Consider the following 5,527-nt stretch of genomic DNA (forward strand, 5'->3'; position numbering starts at 1 on the left):
AATTATGACACCCAATTTCACTCTCTTGAATTCAGTGTCTTTCCTCCTGCCAGTACAATACTGCCTTGATTACCACAGCTTTGTGTTAAGTTACGAAAACAGGAAGCATGAGTATTTCAGAAACTTTGTTCTTTTTTCAAAATTATTTTGGTTATTCTGGTGCTTTTTATTTCCATATGAATTTGGAAAGGTAGGATTTGGGGAAAGAACTGCAGTGAATTTGTAGAATGTTTTAGGGAGAATTGTTATCTTTATTTTTTCAAACAACCAGACACATTAATGTTCTTAGTTTATTAATCCTCATGAAAAATCTGCACAATCACTACAGATAAAGCCACTGCAGAATCTTTCCTCCTTCTGTTGTCCAATCTCCAGTTCACTATTTGCTGGCAACAACATTGGCTTTTGCAGTGCCCCTGACTTTCTTCATTCTGTTCTTGTGTTCCTTTCACTGTTTTCTTGTCATACAGACAATGTCTGTATGACATTGTCTTTTTCTTCTTCTTTTTCTTCTCATACAGACCATGTCTTGCAAGTCTATGTTTGGGTTCCTTTTTCTTTGCATAATCCAAGGAATCATAAATCATGCCAAAGCCAGTTGTCTTGCCACCACCAAAATGGGTTCTGAACCCAAATACGAATATGACGTCTGGTGTGGTCTTCTACATTTTGTCTAGTTTTTCCCAAATTTCTGTCTTAGGTACTGTTGCCTTTCCAGGGTGAAGAACATCAATGAAGATTTGTTTCCACTGAACTAGTCAGTTGGTCATGAGTTTCCTGGCCCAGATTGTTACTGTGTCATTCATGATGGTGGCCGAGCTGCAAGCAGCCAGGGAGGAAAAGAGGGAGGATTGCCATCTTAATAGTATTGAGTCTTCCAATCTATGGTATAGAATGCCTTTCCATGTATTTAGGTCTTTAATTTCTTTGAATGATCTTTTTATTTTTCGCTGTAGAAAGATTACACTTCTTTTGTTAAATTTAAGTCAGAGTATTTTATTCCTTTTTATGCTATTATAATGAAATTGTTTTAATAATTTTACTTTTGGGTTATTCATTGCTAGTGTAATATAAATATCTTTGATTTTGCTGTGCTGATCTTTTTTCTTGTGACCTTGCTGAACTAGTTTATTCGTTTTAATTTTTTTTGGTGTTGGTCTTTTATAATTCAGCCATCTTATACTTAACCCCATTCCTTGTTATTTATCTGAGAGAAAAAATTTATAATGACAGAAAACATTTTTCAAGAAGGTTCTTATCAGCTTTATTTGGCAATAGCCAAAACCAGTTCAGGTGACTACATAAGCAAACTGTGGTATATACATACAATGCTATACTACTCAAACTTCTCCTCCAAAAAGGAAAACAAAAACAAAACAACAAACAACCTTTTCGGCACGCAACAACGTGAATATAGCTCAAAAATAAGGAATGAGAAAAAAAAGGAGACACTAAACAGTTTATGGTGCGTGAAGTCCTGAAAATTAAGAAAGTAAACTTATGATAATGAGTTATAACAATAACCAAATCCCAAGAGTATTATAACATTGTAGACAATTGTGCACTGACCAATTTGATAGCTAAATGAGTACGTTTCTAGAAAACCACAACTAACAAAATTGTCTGAAGAAGAAATAAAAACTATAAATAGATCTTTAAAAAGTAAATATATTGAAATAATGATAATAATAATAATAATAATAATAATAAAATTCCTATGAAGAAAAGCCCAGAAATTGTTGGCTTCCCTGGTGAATTCTACCAATTGGTAAAGGAAAGATACAAATCCTTCACAAACTCTCCAAAAAAAATAATAAATAAATAAATGGTGATGCACTTCCAAGCTCATTCCATGAGTCGGCATTACCCTAACACCAAAACCAGACAAAGATATCACAAGATAAGAAAACTACAGACCAATATCCTTCATGAATATAAACAGAAAAATCCTCAACAAAATACTAGCAAACCAAATCAAGTAACACATAAAATGGATTATACACTGTGACTAAGTTAAATTTATTCCAGGAATGCAGAGTTGGTATAACATACAAATTTTTTTTTAAAGATTTTATTTATTTATTCGACAGAGATAGAGACAGCCAGCGAGAGAGGGAACACAAGCAGGGGAGTGGGAAAGGAAGAAGCAGGCTCCTAGCGGAGGAGCCTGATGTGGGGCTCGATCCCACAACACTGGGATCACGCCCTGAGCCGAAGGCAGACGCTTAACCGCTGTGCCACCCAGGCGCCCCGGTATAACATACAAAAGTAATCAATGCAATATATCATTTAATAGAATGAAGAACAAAAAGCACACAATTACCTCACTAGACATAGAGAAAGAATCTGACAAAATTAACACCTCCCCCACTTCATTGCAAAACACGCAACAACTGAGGAACAGAAGGGAACACTACATCATCCTGAGGAAGGGCTTCCACAAAACACACACACACACACACACACCACGCACACACAAAGTTAACTAACATTAATGGTGAAAAGCTGAGTGCTTTCCCCTGAGTAAGAAACAAGACAGGATGTCTACTCTACTTCTATTCAACATTGTTCTGGTGGTTCTAGTTAGAATGATTTTGCACAGAAAAGAAAGAAAAGGCCTGCAAATTGGAAAGGAAGAAGTAAACTATCTCTAGCCACAGATGACATTATATCGTATACAGAAAAGTATCAGAAAAAAAGTATTTTGGGGAGAGAAGAAATTTGCACAGGTAAATATTGGTCAGAACTCATCAGATGCTATACTTAAGATTTGTGGGTTTTAATATATGTACTTTTTACCTCAAATCATCTTAAACAAATATTTAACTCCAGTTATTTTGATGCATGGTGAAGTGTATGTGGTGAAGTCGACCGATCTGAAACTTACTTTGAAGTGCATAAAAAAAAAACAGATGGAAGGATGGACGGAAGGAGGGGTGACAGATATGTGACAAAGTCAGTACAGCAGAATGTTAAATGTAGAATCACATTAGGGAATGGAGGTGTTCACTCTAAAATTCTTTCAACTTTCCCGTATGTTTAAAATTGTCATAATCATATTTTGGGGGATGAAAGAAAATACAGACCAGGATTCAAGAAACTCATGGTCCAGAAAGATAGACTTCCAAAGAAGTAACTATAATACAGTGATGACTGCACAACTAGAAATGTGTTCCTATATAGCACGGTGGTGGCATAGAAGAGAGGGTTACCTCAACAAGATTCCAGGTCTGGTTAGAGACAAGTTGAGGTCAGAGAGGATGTTGAATTTCTCTCCTCTGGTGGCTTCAAGAGTTTGGACTCTCCCCTCTGGTGATGCAGAGAAATTGAAGAGCAACAAAGCATTCTGGGAAATCTCTCTCCTATCTGCACAAGTTTATCTGGAGGAATTGGGATGTGACTATGATGACAGTTTCACCTCTGCAGGCATTGATCAATGTGTCTTCAAAGGAGCTTTGCTCTGGAAGGGACCAGCTAAGTGCCCCAAGACATATTTAGGCCATGCTTGCCGTGAGAGCGGCTTGCCCAGCACTGCAAGGGCCTTCTGCTGCTTTCCAGCAGGATGCTGAACAAGTCTTGCCCCTCATTTGGAATGAAGGGCATTGGGCATTGCTTCAGTATTATGATTTTCCTTGACTTCCTAAAAACTTCCACCTTTTCCTCAAAAACGTTTCAGGATGGGTTTATTTATTTTATTTTAATTTTTTAACAAAAGCCTAGTTGCCTTTCTGAACGATCAAATGCAAATGACGTTGCAGGAGTGCTAACGTGTTCCAATAGAGCCATCCAATTTCTTACATTAAAGCCAAGCTCCATGATGAATTATCTAAGATCATTTTACATTCACCTGGATGTAGGAGTGAATTAGAAACACACACCATAAATGATGTGGCTTTAAACTGGGAGTCCGTTTTAAAAAGAAACATAAATTTGGTCCATGTTACTTAAAGTCCAATAAGTACAAATAAATTTCAGAATGACAATGTGTGGCTATTAGACACCATTAGATAAAATGTAGGCTATTCAGATTCTAATGATATATAAACACCCAAACATGAATTAGGGCTAGATTAAGTACTTCCTTCAATTTTTCAGAAGTTAAGGAAAACTCAGAGGCAACAGCGTTTGGCATATCTACTCTTTAAGGAAGAATAATGGAGGCATAAAAAATATATATCATGTGACAGTAACACAGAGGATTGATTTTGAGGTGACAAAATTAAGTGACCCAGTAACATATCCCAGGAAGCGCCTTGCTATAAAACACTGTTTTTAGATAATTGTGGAGAACATACCCGTATTATCAGAAAACAACTTACACTACCATCCCGACACTTCAGCTATTCGCAGTCAATTTTGAAGAGTCATTCATATACAGCGTGTATTCACCAGGATGCGAGGAATCCTATCTGGATTTTCAGTGTCCTTTCTCATTTCTAAATAAATTCATTACAATAACAAATATAAAACAAACAAATATAAAATGTCAATTATTGTTCTGTTGTTCAGTGCATCGTTTCTAGGTCTGAAACAAACATGGGTTTCTTTTAAAAAAATATGGAACTCGACTACTATTTCAACAATAGTGTAGAAGCATGGAAGTTCCCACAGCCCCTACATGTCTGAGTGTGCACTTGACCGATGGGATGACTGTAAACCATACGAGCCATCTCCTTAGAAATGCATCTTCCCTTGGGGGCTGATTACTTCATCCATACCGAGGAGTTCAATCATTTGCCATTGGCAAGAAACAAATGCAGCCATTTTCACGCTGACGTACAGTGTCTACAGCTCTATAGATTTTTCAAAGGAAATAGAGTCAAGCTCTATCAGACTGAAGGCTTAGGAAATAATAATCACAGATTCTTCTCTTTAGAGCCATTTGTCCTCTTGCTCCTGATTTTCATCAATTCTCTGTAATTTTCACCCACTCTGTCTCAGGATCATGAGTTATCATTGGTTGCCACCGGAACACTTCAGGGCAATCTGTCTTATTGAAACATGGGTTGGCCTCATGGCTGTGAATAATCATTCACTTTCTAATACATCATATATTCTCTAAAATTCTCTCCCCTCCTAAGGACAAGATCATGCTGTCCTGGAGCTGATGAGGCCAGAAATTAATTGTTTCCCTGTGATTTGGAAAGTGCTATGGTTATTTTTACACATTCTTTTAAAAAATTTGCACCAGATTAAAGGCATTTCCTGAAAACTAAATAGTTACTATGCCCTGTGTATGAATAAGAATGACTTTGGCGCAGATCAGAGCCAAGCACAGATCTGAAGGGACACTGGAGTAGACAAAGCCCCTGAATTGGGCATGCCTGCCTTTCCCCTCTTTTGGCTGTATCTAGTTTTGCCAGGAATGAGTTGGTTTGAAGGACTGTAGTTTTGCTGATTCCATAAAGGTACAATGTATTTTATGTTCTGCTAACAATTTTATATTTAGACAATGATATACCAGAGGTTTTAGTATGCTTTATGCTTTTTTATGGCATTTTTAAATTTCAATATATAGAATTTCAAT

At 36.7% G+C, this 5,527-nt stretch overlaps 1 pseudogene; it reads right to left on the minus strand.

Annotated features, from left to right (window-relative positions):
* Positions 1 to 379: 379 nt before the first annotated feature.
* Positions 380 to 806, minus strand: LOC113263565 (40S ribosomal protein S24-like; annotated as a pseudogene).
* Between the last annotated feature and the right edge of the window lie 4,721 nt (positions 807 to 5,527).

The sequence above is a fragment of the Ursus arctos genome, unplaced genomic scaffold (assembly GCF_023065955.2).
Source record: "Ursus arctos isolate Adak ecotype North America unplaced genomic scaffold, UrsArc2.0 scaffold_28, whole genome shotgun sequence".
Taxonomy (NCBI): Eukaryota; Metazoa; Chordata; class Mammalia; order Carnivora; family Ursidae; genus Ursus; species Ursus arctos.